The sequence below is a fragment of the Lycorma delicatula genome, chromosome 8 (genome assembly GCF_047948215.1).
Source record: "Lycorma delicatula isolate Av1 chromosome 8, ASM4794821v1, whole genome shotgun sequence".
Lineage (NCBI taxonomy): Eukaryota > Metazoa > Arthropoda > Insecta > Hemiptera > Fulgoridae > Lycorma > Lycorma delicatula.
The window spans coordinates 34,861,518-34,880,169 of record NC_134462.1 but is presented as its reverse complement, the minus strand read 5'-3'; positions in this window follow the sequence as shown (position 1 = coordinate 34,880,169).

The window sequence follows — 18,652 nt, the reverse complement described above, 5'->3', positions numbered from 1 at the left end:
CATATTTATAGGATTGGTTTTTATATTCTTTACTGTCCTTCTATGTGTCATAACTCTTTCTATATGTGTCTTCTTTCTTTCTTTTTCCTGATTAGCCTCCGGTAACTACCGTTTAGATAATTCTTCAGAGGATGAATGAGGATGACATGTATGAGTGTAAATGAAGTGTAGTCTTGTACATTCTCAATTAACCATTCCTGAGATGTGTGGTTAATTGAAACCCAACCACCAAAGAACACCGGTATCCACGGTCTAGTATTAAAATCCATGTAAAAATAACTGGCTTTACTAGGACTTGACTGCTGTAACTCTCGACTTCCAAATCAGCTGATTTGGGAAGACGCGTTAGCCACTAGACCAACCCAGTGCTGGTTGAAAACATTTTTCTATATGTGTCTAGTCTTTCTTAATTACACTCGAAAGCCGTCCATCTTATTGCAAATTGTTGATAAAATTATTATTAAAATACTGGGAACTATTAAACCTCCCAAATGTTTAGGCTGTGAATTTTTAATGTTTTTCTTTCTTCATAAAATAGATATTTTTTTTAAAAAAACGTTGATAATTTTCTCAACAATTTTAGAGTTGAAATAAATAAATTGTCCAATTATGAATTTCTTACGTTTTGATGAAATCTTAAATCGTAACATCTTAACAAATCCGTGAATTTTTATATTTAACGCCTGGTAATGAAAAAATACAAAACTATTATTTTTACATAAGTGCTATATTAGTAATATTTGACTGACTAATGCGATGAATTGAAATATTGCTTAATTCAATTTTGATCACCTCTGAATTTAGTTTCGCCGCCAATGTATTTATCCCTTAATTACACAACTGCCCAAAAAGGAGTGTAATGTATTTAGGGTGTAGGTGTGTTTGTTCCACCGTAGCTGATCAACATCTGAACCGATTTAGACGTATTACCCCGAGTTTGAATTCTTACGGGAGTGACATTGGCTATATAAATAGGTGTGTGCGTGTGTATATATATATATATATATACGTTTAAATAAATTTAAAAAAAATTAGAAAAAAATATGCTATATACAAATAACACATCAAAATCAATACTTCAAAAGAAATGAACAATGCCATTCCCAAGGTATAGGCAAACGGTAAGTTTAAATCGTGGGTATTTTAACAAAGTCATATTGGCATAAAGCCTTCACGTATCTTAGTGCAATGGTCCAAACAATTTAGGGGCTCTACACTTCACACTTCTACATTACACTGTCGTCTAATGAATGATCTGCACTGGCCGGACATCCTATTTTTTTAGTTGTTTTTTTTGCCAGTCGGGTTTTTTAATTTTTAACAGATTTAAAACTCGTTTTAAATTACGTTTCATAACATAAATTTAAGTCAACAAAGTTTGGTAGAATTAATAGAACTATTAATACAATAAATCGGTTTAATTTTTAAACTTTCTTTTATTTATTTATTGAAAAAGTAATAAATAAATTCATTCGAAATGCTTTTCCAACTTATAAATAATTTTTTTCACTCTTTTTATTTCATAATTTATTCTTGTTTTATATTCCCTGGTGGCTTGTCGGCTAAAAGCATTATTGAATTATGGATTTAAATTTTATTAAGTAATTTTGTTTTTATTTCACTCTTTTTGTTTCCGTTTTGTGTTAAAATTCGTTTTATTAAAACTAAACTTTTACTAGTAAACTGTACTACCTGTTTTATACATCGCAAAATATTTCTGTAACATTTAAATCAAAACCATTTAATATTTTTTTTTTTTTTATAATTACATATTAACACCCATTCAGAAGAGTGATTAGGAAGATCTGTCTTATTTCCTGTGAAAAATTTCAATTTTTAACGGGATTTTAAAGTTAAAGTGCCTTTCTTCATTCCAAAACCCAGTTCGTTTCTTTTTTTACCTCATTCTCAATAAAGTGTTATTCTTAATTTTCTTTTATTATTAATCGAAAAAAAGTTGAAAATGAGTTTTATAAAAAAAAAGTTAAAAATAATATTGTAGGAAAATAGACCTGTGTACTTAAAAAAAAATATATATATATTATGCGTAAAACTATATTAAAGATATATTATTAAGATATATATATATAAATATATTATTAAGATATTTAAGACTATATTAAAGATCAGGAGAAATGAATTTTAATGTGGTTGTTACAAATTCAACTCTTTGTTGTTTATATTTTGTTTACATTAAGAGCTGCAGGTTTCAAGAACATAATATCAATCGCTTGCGAACAACATTATGGACAGTACTTCTAGTAATGCTTAGTTGAAGACTAACATTACCGATTGAACATTTTGAACTTCCTTGAAAAGACAGTGGAATTCTTTCTGTGTTTTCAGCACTTATTTTAGAGTTATCTGGTGAAGGTCTTTTCAAAAAGTTTCTGGTTATCAAAAACCTTTCTCACGACTTATATATGTTTTTAAAAATCTCTGCGATAAATTCGCGTATAATTTCTTTGTACGACTACCACTGACTTGGTTTCTGTAAACCTGTATACGCGGTGTGATTTCTCTTATGGCGACGATGTGTTACTGAAACCCGGGTTCATAATAGCTTTGCCTCTGCAACAATTTAACGCACCTGCTATCTGACGGAGAGTATATAAATTAAAAATTGATTTATGTCGTTTCATTATTACCTATAAAACACTATTGAATGCTGAAAAATAAAAAGTGTATTCATTCTTGAAACCTTATATTTCATATATATTTTTCCTACACTCCTGCGCGGGATCAACAGCAAGTATTTCACTACGCAGGGGCGCGTCCTTTAACTCAAACGGCCCTCCCCACCTACCGGCATAACGTCCGGCATGGTAGGTCAGGCTGCCGGTCCGATCTTCTGTTGTTATTTGATTTATCAAATAACAGCCTTTGCAGACTGCCCCACCAGTCTAGATGTAAATGTAACCCTCAAAACATCTTTACTCAACAGGAAGACGCAAGGCTGGATCCCTTGCGCAAGGGATCCAGCAAGGGATCCAGTGTCCTCACTTTTCTTCGCCACCGTCCACTCAAGCAAGCCCGGATGGACGGCGACTCCTTGAGAGGCTAATTTTCACCCCCCCCCCACATCTACACAGGTCATGCAGCCATAGCTACTCGTGATACAACTCCCAAACACGGGTTTTTGTCATAGAATTCTTGAAGAAAGCTTCTCAACATCATCCCAGGCGCGCCTACAGGACAACATGTAATCTATGGTCTTCTCCGGAATAAACCAGACTAATCCAAGTCCCTGTCTCACACCATCTATAATATTTATAGATGGTATGCTCTAGTGTATCTGGTAACTCGCAATATCTTGCAGGCAGAGGTATCACACTTTCCAAATCGACACAGGTATCTTTCGAACTCCCCCATGACCTGTTAGTAGCTGGGAGAGGTAGAACCCCACCGCCCCGAAGTTAAGCTTCATCCCATACTTGAAACCTTGGAGTACTTTTTCGAATACTCGTTACTTAAATCTTAATATTTTTGAAAATAACTTTGTAAGAGAAACTGGTTTTCTTTTGTCTATGTTTTTAGTTTCAGTCAATTCTTGCTCCCTAACTTCAGTACTTTCAAAATTCAAAATAGATCATCCAGTTACATAAATTTGGATCATAAATTTCATATTTAATGTTAGGCGATATCATTTTTATTTATTTTTGAAAAGATTTCTCCTTCGGTTTTGGATAAATTTTATTTTCCAGATAAACAAAGCCATACTCATAAGAAAAGTATTTACGGCTTGGAGAAAATATTTTCTTTTAAAATGTTATATAAATTATATTATCCTTTGTGATTTCATTAACCGCTAAAGTTAGGTATTAACTTTAGAAATTCAATAAATGTGCATTTCATCTTAATTTAAAAAAAAATCAGTTCCTGAACAAATCATTACTCAAATTAAATTAAAACAAAATAAATTTTGATATATTAAACATTAATTCTTAATAATCCGTTCTCCAACAATTTATTCTAAAACGAATATTATTCATACTTAAAAGTATAAATTTTCAAAGTTTAGATACCTATTTGTCACGTAAGGTAATTAATTGAAGGGTCGGAGAACTGGCTTCATTCTATCTACGACATCCAATTGAGGTACATTATTTCCTCCATTATGTTATTACCAGGTCAACAGTACTTCAGAGACCCCAATTAGAACAACTTCCCATCTATTTAATTACGCTTTTTTTTATTTTTGACGAGTAATTAATAACAACTGTTATTTGTTTTTCTTTTATGTAACTGTCTCAGAACAAAATAGGTTACATGTTTAGCAGTTTATATACCTAAACTATTTAATATCTTATCAACTTATGAGTCATTCTGTTACCGTTAATTAAAATCCCACAATAAATACCCGGTAAACAGAAACGAAGAAGGGAAACATTTTAAAATCTAAATACCATGATTTCTGTCCCTTCTAATCGGAAATACATTCTCTACACATGTTGCTACACATGTATGCATGTTGTACTTGTTCAGTAACATATTTCATTTCCTCTACATTTCTTTTTGTTTTACTTTTCTTTTAATCTCCGGGATCACCGCTAGGTATTGCTTCAGAGGATAAGGTAAATTATTTGTAGCGTGTGTGAAAATCCCATGCCTGACCGAGATTCGAACCCGGGACTTCCGGATGAAAAGCCGAGATGCTACCACTAGCGCCACGGAGGCCGGCTCTATATTTCTTATAAATACATTTAACTACTGTTCGTTTTCTCTATAGAAAGCTCTGTATTCAGTTGACTTAATTACAGCTGATATTTAATATATTTTATTATTTTTCACTGTATTGTTCATTCTCATTCATAACTACTTCAGTCATATTCATTTCGTTTCATACATAATAAATATAATACAATTTAATTGATATTAAATGTAATATAATTTAAATATGTAAATGTTAACAAGAAACATTAAAACAGTATTGAACAAGTGTAACCAGTAAAGTTTATTTAATATAAAATAAACCAGTCAATTACAATATCAGAATAGTGGGAAAATTAACTTAGGGATCTTTTAATTTTGTAGGAAAAACTAATATTAATCAATTTATTATTTAATTTAAGAATATTATTCTCCATCGTTTACTCCTTATTGTAAAAATGACCGATATAAATCACTTGAGTAACAAGTAAGAATTGCTTTCTAAAACAATATTCACCTATGCAATCAGTATAGTAGTGATTGTTTCACTTGTAGAATAAAAATATTACCTATATACCTACGATTAATGAAGAATATAGTAGGAGATCCTTAATCTTCATTTTCTGCATTAATCTTAGGTAGATTGGTTTTTACTCTTAATCTTCCATATTTAAGGACTGACTTATGATTCCACTGGAATCTAACAGTGATTTCAGAAAATAAGTTGGTGAGAGCGGTGATGACGAATCTATTAAAATCTGTCGTAAAATATGTAATGAATATTTAAGACGAAAACTGAAAGAAAATTCTTGAGTTAAAATAAAAATATTGAAGTTAATAATTAATTACATTTATATTAATATTATTATAAATGTAATATCACGCTAATGCGTTAAACCTATTTTAACGGTAATGCGTTAAAATTTAACACGAAGATTTTAAATAAAAAAATATTTTTATTGGTTATTAAAACATGAAATTTGCCGATCTCCGTGGCGGAGTAGTAGCGTATCGGTTTTTCATGCGGAGTTTGAATCCCGGTCAAGTATGGCATTTTTCATACGTTACAAAATTTCTTTTTTCATAAACCATCTACAAGTTTCAAGCTTATCTGGAAATATCATTAAAAAAAATAATAATTTAGTTATACAAAATGTTAAAATGTAGCAATGTGCATTTCTTTTTAAGAAGTGTTCTTTGTGAGCTTTTAAAAATTTCAAATTAAGTAAATTTTATAGTTTTAATATTGCGAAACGGTTCAAGAGCGTTTACTGAAAATTAGAAGTTGAGTATACATTACAATTTGCAAGGCCAATGTAAGAAATACATATAATGACAAGGCCGTTATTAGACAAAAAAAAAAAAAAAAAAAAAAACCTTACGTACTGCGAAATAATTTCATTCTAAGATTTTTAATATAACCATTCATATATTTGAACGAATCTCTCACTCATTCTCTCTTTTTCTCCAGCTGATTGTTGGAAAGAGTAAAAATAAACTTCTCTCAAGAGAAGGATTTTTATTGAATTTTATTTTAGAAGTTACAAATACAATTTCTGCTATTTATTGAAATTTACGATGTTACTGTAATGTCATATAATAAAATAATTTGATCTAAACATGAACTAAGTATAAATCATGCGTCTCTGTTACGAATTACAGAACAGACTACATAAATTCTATCAGAATGTGTTAATTTCTTAAATTTATAAAATAATTTGCACACATAATTTCATAAATAATATACTTTAATAAAAGTAAATTGAGTAATAAATTCATTTATGTAATAGCGTACATTATTATATCTCACTGAATTAAGAGCTTGTGATATAAAAATATTATTCACCATTAAAAAGACATTGGATGTACTAATAAATTTTATTGAAACAGTGTCTAAATTTTTCCTATTTTTTTAATTAAATTTGTAATATAGGAAAAATAAGAATTTTATTTCAATTATTAAAAAAAATGAAAAAAATATGTTATCAGTTACACGTAATTTCATATTGTTACTTTTATGTAAAATATTATTAATGAATGTCACTATGTGGGCCTCCGTGGCGTGAGTGGTAGCGTCTCGGCCTTTCATCTGGAGGTCCCGGGTTCGAATCCCGGTCAGGCATGGCATTTTCATACACGCTACAACTCATCATCTCATCCTCTGAAGCAGTACCTAACAGTGGTTCCGGAGGTTAAAAAAATAAATGTTACTATGTATTTCATGATATACAGGTATGTTCTGAGGATTTTCGAATTCTATGAACATATCTATCAATAAATTCTTATATATCCTTTTCGATGTATCTTCTACGTCATGTCTCTACTTTGAGTCTTAGAAAATTTGTATTATCCTCTCTATTAACTAAATATTAGTTTCAACATTAGTTAAACTGTTATCAGATATTCTAATTTTTCTTATCCAAAAATTGTATTTTAGTCTGTCATCACCGAAGTGGTCCATTGAACATCCATGTTTTATGTACTTTCAGAGAGATTAACGGAATTAGACGATGCTTAAAATTGTTAGCATGAACATGTTAAATTTTCTGATATGGTTTCATTACTTCTGGATCGTGTTCTTCATGTTAAGCAATTCATATTTCATACCTACCTGCTACATTTTTCATCGTAATAAACACGCTTAAAAGTGTATTCTTCGAAAATGAAACGAGATTCGCCAAACTTTACATACAAAACTTAAAACCAAAATTGAGATTAATTTTTCCACATGAAGTATAATCTATTAAAACCAACGGAATTTAATCAGTAGCTTAAGACAGTGTGTTTTTCCTGGAGTATATAGTAATTTCATGTATCCTATTTACCAGCTCTAATGGTTATTCTAAAGTAACTCGGCATCCTTATAGAAATCAGTCACCGGAATACAGGATTTATACTCTTGGTAGAGTACATGAAGCAGTTTTATTTTTTTGTGCACGTAAATAGCCTTGTTCATTAGAAAATATAAAAATATATTTTAAAATATGTATATATATGTTATATACATATGTATAAATCAATGTACACCAACGTTCTTACGGAACATCAAAATTCATGCGTTATTAAGGTTACTGTGCGTTCTAGAGGAAGTCAATCGATTTGCAACTAAGTTTATGTTTTTTTCCCTATACCCCTGGACCGGATCTGCAGTCAAGCAAGACTTAGTCCAGGGGCATGTCCTTGTTACTCTTAACGGCACTCCCCGCCTGCTGGTAGTAGGTCCGTCATGGCAGGTTGGCCCGCCGTTCTGGATCTTATTTTAATTTGCCTAACTTCAGAGGGGTAACCAGGCCCGGCTATGCCGTTCCCGTGATCCCACCCCATCCACCGGGACTTGGTCTTTTCTACATTTTTTTTGTAGCGGAGGGTCAGGAGTCCCCGTGCCTCCTCACTGCCACCCACTCGTGCTAATGCGGGTGGACGGCAGCTCAGCAGGGGGCTGCCTTTCCATCCACGTCTTGTCTTCCACCCTGGCTTTAGTCTGCCCCCCATTCTCTGTAATCCTTTTCTTTCCTCTATAGGATGTCTGGAATCAGCTTCTCCATGTTTAGTCATTCTCTTCCCTTTAATATGTATGGAAAGCGGTTTCAGGTGTCATCCATCCAAGATTACAATTTAACTTGGCCCCATCCCACCGAGAACGTTCAAAGAACGTATGGTAGTGGTGTCCTGCAGCCCGAAATATATGCAATTCTGGAACATCCTTCTGCCAAACCGGTACAGATATTCCCCAAATTCGCCGTGACCTGAGAGGAACTGTGTGGCATGATATCCAGCCTCTCCATGTGCCCTCTCCAGCCACGGCTCCAATCTGTGTATGAGTCTGCGCGTCCAGGCGCCATTCCTCGCCGTGTTCCATGACTCCTGCCGCTCTTGAGTTAATAATGCCGCAGCATCTTTTTTGGTGATTCTCTCACATTACCTTTTTCTCTGAAACTCTCTGAGACGAGTCGGGGTATCCCAATACAACTAAGTACAAAATAAATCTTAACAATTACGTAAACCATCTAGCTGTTCACCTCTTAGACAATGGAAAAGATGTAAGGCGGTTAAATCGGGTGCATGAATTGGATCTCTGAATCTAATAGTGATACTCAGGTTATACTTAAAGTTATCTAATAGTGATACTTAAAGTTGTACGTCAATAAAGTGTTTATGTTTATGATCTTTTGTCTATCTAATGTTATATATTTTTGTATTACACTTTTTATCTTGTAGTTTTACTCACAGTAAGGGATATTAGTATGATTTTTAGTTCATTACTGGCTAAACTTTATCAGTGCTTATGCTGTCTTTGGTATCTAAAATGTAGTAATCAAGGTGTTTCAGTAGTAACGCCTTAATTTCTTGAATATTATCACAAAATTTACTTATGGTTTCTGATCTATGAAGCCGATTGAAAATATAATTTGAAGTGTAAATTATATATATATTATATATATATATATATAATAGTAATTAATAAAAATAATGATCGGGAAGTAGAATCGGGAAAATATAAAGTTGAGATAAACTTAGTACAGATAGAATTTTTTTTATGAATCTATAATAGAAAAATTGATAAAGAACTAACGCATGTAGATGTGGTTTTAGCTTGAAAAAAAATTATCTCATTTATTATCTATGATAATAATATTAATGAAATTCTGCTAGGAAATGTATTAAACCCTTGCCAAGAATTTAAATTATGATCATTAGATTTGGAAGTTAACTGTTGACTACAGCAACAGATACTTTTGCTTGAACTCTTTCCTGAATCGTAACAAAAAGATCCGTCTGTTATAGAAAACTGAATAGTGAGACAACAGTCATCATTTTGCATACTTCAGTAATACTCCAATGACTTCTCCACAGTAATGGTTGTATACAAATCATAATTCATCAAAATTCATGATTCATTGTAGTATCACTAAACATAAACGGATTTACGTAATTACACTTTGATAACCACCAACATTTATAGTTAGGATTAAAATAGTTTTATACAGAGTGTTCAAAAAGTGACGCAACCGTATGGAAGAATGTTTCTTTCTTTTTTTTTGCTTCTTTAAGTGAGGTAAAATGTGTTACACAACATAGCAGAGAGTATTCATTGTCTTCCGATATGATGCCAGTTATGCTCATACTCAGAATTCTTTCACGGAAAGGTAAGATGTGGATACACCAAATAAGCCTTCTATCAAGTTCCATGAGACAGGGTGGCAGATGTAGCTAAATGTGGTCGCCCGAAAGTGCTAACATCAGGAAAGCTGATCGAATTGCAAACTGCATATTGTGTTAGCCTCAAGAAGTCTTTGCGACGTCTATCTAGCCACTCTGGTCTCTCCATTGGTTGTGTCCGCATGGCATTGCGGAAATGCTTAATCATGCATCCGTACAGAATTGGTATTGTTACCTGTAGATACGGGAAAAGTGTAACTTTCTGTCAGTGGTTAACGTCATCTGTAACGCCAGATGAGGATAAACTCGATGATGTCTGACGAGGCATGGTTCCACGTTGATGGATACGTGAATGCATAGAATTCACGGAAATCCACATCAGCTGCACGAATCTCTTCACGGACAAAAGTGGGTGTTTGGCGTGCAATGTCACGTAGGCGAATCTTTCATTCTTTCATGGCACAGTGAACAGTGAGCGCTACATATAGATGGTGCAGCAATTTGTAAACACTACCTGCAGATCGGCTACGCAGTATGGACAAGCGATTTTGAAAGGCTTGTGGCCCCCTGGGTCTTCTGATTTACCTACCCCTGACCTATTCTTGTGGGGATACCTTAAGGATGCCGCTTACAAAAGTCATCTTCTCACCATTCCCTAATTGTAGAACGAAATTGAACGATGTGTTGCTGTAATTCCTGAATAAACGTTACATGAGTTAAGATTATGAAACGTCGTATTCAATTAAGTGACTCGTTTAATGGAGATCACGTTCAACAGCCATTCTTACTTACATATTTTCCCATACAGTTGCGTACTTTTAACACTCTATTTGTAGCTTATTTATTTATTGATTTAATGCCTTATTTTTTGGGAAATAACTACCAGTGTTCTTCGTGATCGTAAATCATACAAATGTTTACTTGAAAGTTCTAATAATTGTTTTAGGAGGAGCTAATCCTACCGTGTACAGTGCATAATTATTATTGATATAGCTAATGTAATATATTTTTAATTATTTATTGGGCTTTCCAGCAGAAACATTATCCTGATTTGTTAATAGCACAAAGAAATAATTAAGAATAAAATATCGAACTAAATATATAGTTGAGCGACATACTCTTATTTTTTCTCTTTTAATTTATATTTTTTCAAAATTAAAAAAAAAAATTTTTTTTTTTTTTTTTTTTAAGAAAAGTGAGTACGTTGCACTGTTTTTACTACAGTTGAAAAGTTTAATATTCAGTAAGAAAAACGTAATGAGTAAAAATAAAAACTATAATAATAATAAATGTTGAAAATAGAAGCGGAAAGCTTTTCGCTTTTTCATTTATAAAATGAAAGTGTAACGCAGTATGTACTCCGTTTAAGTAGTATCTGTACATTCACATTTTGATTAACAAACTAGATATTTCAGTTTCTGAAATATGTTGTTTTTTTTTTTTTTATAAATAAAGAATTACAACGGATGTTTTACATACATATTAGAGAATGTTGATAAATCTTCAGTTATTTATTTTACAAATGACCTTATATGTAAAAATTATAATCTTTGGTGATAAATTTATTCCTTCTCGAAAAAGGTTATTAATGAAAAATTTAATGTAGTCTTTATTTTTATGACAAAAAGTTATGTTTTTATTAATTTATTTTTTAATTGTGTATTTATTTCTTATAGTATTTGTAAGAAAATATTTTTTATATCATTAATTGACTAAAAATAGACGAATGATAAATGTGACATACTAATCAATCTCTTATACCATACCTCCTCACTACATCCAAGGCAGTTATGACAAACGGCTAAATTAACATTACAGTTTATATTTCCTATACAAAAATTGGTACTAATAAATAAATAAAATAAATTGTTTTAAAACGTACTGTACAAATCTAAATTACATTAAATGTTTTTTGTTGAAAGATTATCAGGCTTTACTTAAATTATAAAAGTTTACCGGCTTTATTTAATTTATGTTTGGAAGACTTTATTATTCAATGGAAACGAAAATACCGCTTTGTATACATTTTTTAACAATTATTTAAATCATTTATTATTTACTGAAGACATGGTTATATAAATGACAACGAAGATGATTTGCATTATAGTATTTTTAAATTATCCAAGTTGGCTGGTGATTATAATTGTAAAATTTCTATTAAAATGGCTAAACTATGGCGTTAAAAGGAGTAGTGCTAATAGGATTAAAAATAATAAGTAATAAATTATAAGTATTAGTGATATTATAACGAAGATTTAAGGAAAAATGCTAAATGTTAAAATTGTGATAGATCATCGTTGTATTATTTATATGGCTATGGGGATTCGATTTTAAGAAGAGATGAGTTAAGCTCTACCCAGACTACTGAAATGAATTTCTTATGAGGTCTTAAAACTGTTACGAGAAGCGATGGAATATCCAATGAGGTCGTTAGAAGAGACTTCAATATTATTTCTGTAATCGATGTAATAATAAATTATAGAAAGAGATTAAAGGAAAATATAGGAAGAATGGAGGATTCAAGAATTCTCAAACTGCTTTTAACTATTCTCCGTTAGGAAGAAGAGTGAGAAGAAGATCGAGAAAGAGTTGTAATGTGGAACAAGTTTTTGAACTACACCATGAAATATATCAAACTATTTTGATGAGGAAATATATCAAAATATGAAGAAAAAACACTGCATAATTAAAAAGCGAATACTTATGTATTTTAGTTACCTCGTCAGAAGGAATAAAAACAGATTAAGTAAGCAAATCATTGATTTCTTCTATAGTAGGGAAACAAAAATAAAGTTAAATAAAGAAATTAATTAAGACTTACAATTTAAAAATTTATCAGAAAAAGGATATTAAAATTAAAAACAATTGTAAAACCAGAATTATGGTGTTAAAGGTTTTCAAGTACAAAAGACCAGAAAGAAAATCCGATAAAAAATGGTCGGATTTTCGGTAGAAATCAATGAATAACATGTATAATGAATGAAGGGGTATTGGAAAGAGTGAAAACATCAAAGAAAAATGTTAACGGAGTTTGGAACCTAGCTCTAAAGTGGACAAAATAGAAAAGAAGGTATTTATCCATATATAATTTGTATAGTATTAATAAATAAATATTTGGTTTTCTGTAAGTGTTTTTAGATATTATTTCTGGATATAATTGTAGGTTTTATTTTACTCAAATTCAGTAGAACTTTCTTTATAGATCAGTGAATAATAGAGATATTTTAAAAGATTTTTCTTGAATTTATTTTTTTAAAGTTTTACTAAAATAAAATATCGCCAGTTAATATTTTGATTAACTGGTAGAAATTTATTGAAATTGACTAAACATTAAAAAAAATATATAATGTCGATAAATTATTTCAGAACATTATTGAACCGGTGTTATCATACATTTTCACTTTACGGCAAAAGTAGTGTAAAATACAAAAATAAGTAAAAATAGATTTATTTTATGATCGAAATTTTTCCCCTCGTTACTCATCATTTTGTTATTTGGGAAGAATTTTGTTATTTGAGAAGTAGAATTACTAAAGCTGGACGAAGCAGGAGCGATATAAAATGCCGAATAGCACAAGCTAAACGAGCCTTCAGTAAGAAATATACTTTCTTTACATCAAAAATTAATTTAAATGTCAGGAAAAGATTTTTGAAAGTGTATGTTTTGAGTGTCTTTTTATACGGAAGTGAAACTTGGACAATCGGAATATCTAAGAAGAAAAGATTAGAAGCTTTTGAAATGTGGTGCTATAGGAGAATGTTAAAAATCAGATGGGTGGATAAAGTGACAAATGAAGAGGTATTGCGGCAAATAGATGAAGAAAGAAGCATTTGGAAAAATATAGTTAAAAGAAGAGACAGACTTATAGGCCACATACTAAGGCATCTTGGAATAGTCGCTTTAATATTGGAAGGACATGTAGAAGGAAAAAATTGTGTAGGCAGGCCACGTTTGGAATATGTAAAACAAATTGTTAGGGATGTAGGATGTAGAGGGTATACTGAAATGAAACGACTAGCACTAGATAGGGAATCTTGGAGAGCTGCATCAAACCAGTCAAATGACTGAAGACAAAAAAAAAACTCATCATTGTCTTCTCTTTGCTGGCTTTTTATTTTTTTAAATAGTATAAATGTAAAATATTTGGCATTAAGTTTTGTCTTAAGTAAGATTGACCATTAAAAAAAAGTTTTGCTTGTAATTTAGCAATTATAAGGGATTTAAAAAAAAAAGTCATATTTTTTATTAATTTTGATACATGATATTAACATGTTTTGAAATGTTTATTTTATTTTCACCGAGGATGTTAGAGGACTTAAGGACTTAGAAGACTTAAGAGCGAGTACACGACCTGGGTCTTAGTAATCCCATACTGTAATTACATCCGCTGAGTGTTATGCATTAATCAATCTTTCATTCACTTCCTCTCTCTGTTTTCAATTTCATTTTATTTTTTTTAATTTATTGATTTTTTATACTACTGAAGTATTTCATCAGTCTGATGATTTTATGATTCTTATTATTGATATTGTTTTTGTACTATACTACTAGGTTTTATTTTAAGATGCTAATATGCTAATATTTGTGTTTGTTGAGTATATCTTGTATTTGGATATATATTTGTGATACGTTTCCACGGTTGGCTGGCAAATATTGATTTTGTATTATGGTATAGAATGTTTTTTTTTCTTGAGCAATCTCCATATTTGTTTAATTTATTTGTTTGATCTGTTGTAATTTTTTATTTTATAAACTTAATTTTTTCCATCTTCAATGTTCCGATTCCGAGATCTCAGGCCTGTAAATATTTAGGTTTTCATCTTAACTGGCGACTTACTTGGGCGAAACATATCAAGTCTAAGCGGAAACAGTTGGATCTCAAGTTTAAAAACATGTACTGGATGATACGACATTAATCTCAGCTTCGGTAGTAAGTAAGTTATTGATTTATTAATCAGTTTTTAAGCCTGTTTATACTTACGGGCTTGAATTGGGGGGGTACAGCTTGCAACTCCAATTTTGACATACTTGAACGCTACCTAACAAAATCATTGCAAAAAGTGCTAAACATAAGCAATAGCCTCATATATAATGATTTTAAGTTGCGAACCGTTCGGCAGGTAATCTAACTGATCAGCCTACGGTATCAAATTCGTTTGGATTGGCACCCGAAATTTGGTACTCAATTTATTGGATAACATGATCACTGGTTTTTCAAGATTATTTAGGAAGAATATTCTTGGTTTCCGTTATAGTTTCAATTAGGCGGCTTTATGGTCTGGCTGTACAGAGTGCTCTTCTATTTCATTTCGTTGTTATCGTTAAGTCACCAGCCGCTGAGTCTGTGATTGCTTAATGTTAGTTCAAATTTAGATCTTATTTACGTATTGTTCAATTATCTTACTGAACAGATTGTAAAGTTGCTGTGTAGTTATAATAACAAAATTTTTCCATTATTTATTTGAACATTTCCGAATATTTGAACAGATATTCAAAATTATTTTGTGAACGTACTACGTTCTACCCATAGAAGTTCTAATTATTCAGTACTAGTATATAGTTTTTGAGAGATTTTAATGGGGATTCTTTTTAACGTTCCCTTAAAAAATGAAACGGATTGTCAATATAGACTTTAAAAAAATTTAGGGACCAAAATATGAAGATGGAATTTACAAATTGAAAAGTGAAAAAGAAATTTACAAATAGAAATTAAATAAAAGTTCGCGTGTATTTATCTACGCCCGCAAGAAGTTATACTTCTTTTGCGTGAATAAAAAAAAAAGTTTTTTTACGCATTCATACAAATTTGAACTGAGTTAATCAATCGATCGATAGACAACATTAAAATACCATGAATAAAAGTTTGAATAAATAATACTTTAAGTAAATAATATTAATTTTATTTAGTTTTTTATAAAGTTTAAAAAATATTGAAGTATTTTTTGTCATATAGAACAAAGTTCATCGAATATATTTCGATTAGTTCAGTTCCATTAATTCTTCGGATGACGGTAGAATAGGTACGAGGGTTATCAGGGGCTTTTGATATGAAAAATATGATACAAATAGTTTTATTTTATAATAGTGTATTTCATCAAAAATTTTGTTTTTGGTAAATATAAGATTATGTATGCAAAATCAAGAATTTATCTGATGTGTGCTATTTTTGTGTCATTAAAAAATATAATTTTACTCTTAAAAAATAATATTTAAATATAACCTCAAATCTTAATACATATTTTTCACAAAAAAAATAATAAATAAATATACGCTGCAATGTGAATAAAGTTTTATGAATATGAACAACAATATTTACAGTATAAAATATCCATCTTCAGAAATCCGTTCGTATAAATATATATTTATTACTACTCAATATCTGTTGTTTACAACATGTGCTAATCACTTAATTGCATTGACCGACTGACTGAATTAGACACTACACGCATGCGTGTAAACTGATCCACTTGGGTCTGAGCAAATCTTCCTGGTGTGTTACATCGGCCCACGCAACTTCCGTAACTTGCTGAAAATACACACTAATCAGTTTCTCGTAACGCACCAAAAGAAATATAACTTAAAAAAAAATTATTTTTTTAAAAATCAGGAGGTATAGTCTGAGTCATTATTATGACAAACCATAAAACAGTTCAGTCATCGTACCCTTAAAATAATCTGCTAGTTATTTATTGGCTACCAATGAAGCTTAATAGCTGAAGTAATCCCATTGATTCCGGCGCTATCCTTAAATGTTCGTTGTAAGTTGAGTGGTGTAACTTATTGGAATTTCATTTACAGAAAAATAAATGTGCTTGATAGATTAGTGAAGCTTCGTTCTTCTATGCAGAATAGAGAATTTATCTAATGCTCTATGCGGAGTAGAGAATTTGTTACATAACTTAGGATATGGTTTATTTCTCTGTTGAAAAACAAGGAAACTCTATCATGTATCAATTTCTGGATTTGGTTGATTTGATTCCTCTTTATGTAACATCTTTGTGATAGACCAAGATTCTTCTGTACGGGCGTATGAATTTTTATTATAGTTAACTTTTAATTACATCTGCGATAGTCTTGTAAATTATTTCCCTACTGGCAATTAAAACACTTCTGCATTCTGGCGTCAAAGACGTAGAACTTCTAGTACCGTCTCTAAACATCTTTTGTTTGTTTCACCCTGGATGAACTCCAGCTTTATAAATTGTGTCACGTTGTACAAAGTATAAGGATTTGTGACATATTATAAAAGCTAGCAGCTACGTGAATATTAAACATCGAGACTGCTCATAGATTTAATTTGAAATCTTTTCTACCTTATTGATTGTTCAGTGTTACTCTATATGTACTGCACACCGCAAAACATTACGGTATGTAGTACATATCGCAGCAGGTATTACAACATCCTTCTGTGTGTTTATATAATTCTTAATTGATTTCAAAATAAAATTATTTGACATTAATACATGTATTAATTAATATATATATATATATATATATATACTTGCATATACTCGTACATATACATATATTAGGTAAATATATGTATCGATAAGAAACGAATAAACTCTATTTTGGTAAATCCTTACTTCCACAGGCGCTGTTACTTGTCCATTCAGTAATCTATGTATGTACTCTATTGGTATCATTACTTTTTTCCGCGTAAATTGTTCAGATAAATCAGTATACTTAATTCAGTTCAAAGCTTATATGATTTATAAAAAATTCAAAATTTCTGTCCACGTAAATTCTAATAACTTATTTTCGCTCATAACATTATGTTTAAAATGATTTTTTTTTTTAGTAAAAAGTAGTTTTATTTTATCTATATTATTTGTTTTTCAATTAAATTTAAATGTTAATGGTTAACATATAGATCTTTTAATTTATAAAAACCAGAATTTTAAACAAAATAATACAATTAATTCTTTTAAATTTAAAATTGTTTATCTCAAGAATTCTATGCACACTTGTGATTGGATACAATTTCTGCTTACACGCTGATATCACGTAGAAATGATCTGTAATAATAGTAATAATCCTGATTAGTTCCTGCAACAGAGTTGTAGTTATTATCACAAAATAATATTTATTATATAAAATACTTGATTACATTTTTAAAACTAAGTGAAACCAAATCTTTATTCATAATAATAGTTATATTACAAATGTAGTGGTATGATATATATTTATATATTATATCATATATTGTATAACCATCATAATAAAGGTTACCTGTTCTGAGGGGCAAACCTTTTAGACCACGCCCATCTTCATTCTCTTCTATTACCCACTTAACATTTGAGTTTTTTTATTCTTTCATTTTCATTTAGTTCGTTCATAACCTTTGACTCTTTTACAGTCTCTTTATATTTTGCATTTTCTACTGATCCTTTTAGCACTTTCATAATCATTCCTTCTCTTTTCATATATCTCGGCCAATCAGCTTTCCTATTGTGAATTGTTATAATCAAGCTTCTATTCTCTTTGAATTTCACGATCGCTTCTTAATTTTTCTCTCTGTCCATTGTTTAATTTTCTACAGTCTTTCCAAAGGAAACATTTAAAATGCTATGTATTTTGTAAACATCGTATGTATTATGTAAAATGTGTTATATTTTTTAATAAAAAAATTTTCAATATAATAAATACACTGATATATAAACTATACAAAAAATTCATAATTTAATTAAATCATTTCTAAAATATAAAAAAATATGTAAATTAATTTTTATACGGTATTTTTGATCTGTCAGTATTTATAAAATGATTTAATATTACAACTCTTGACAGAAATATCACTTCTCTTAGCGACCAACATCAATTTGGGTTTATTGAGAATAT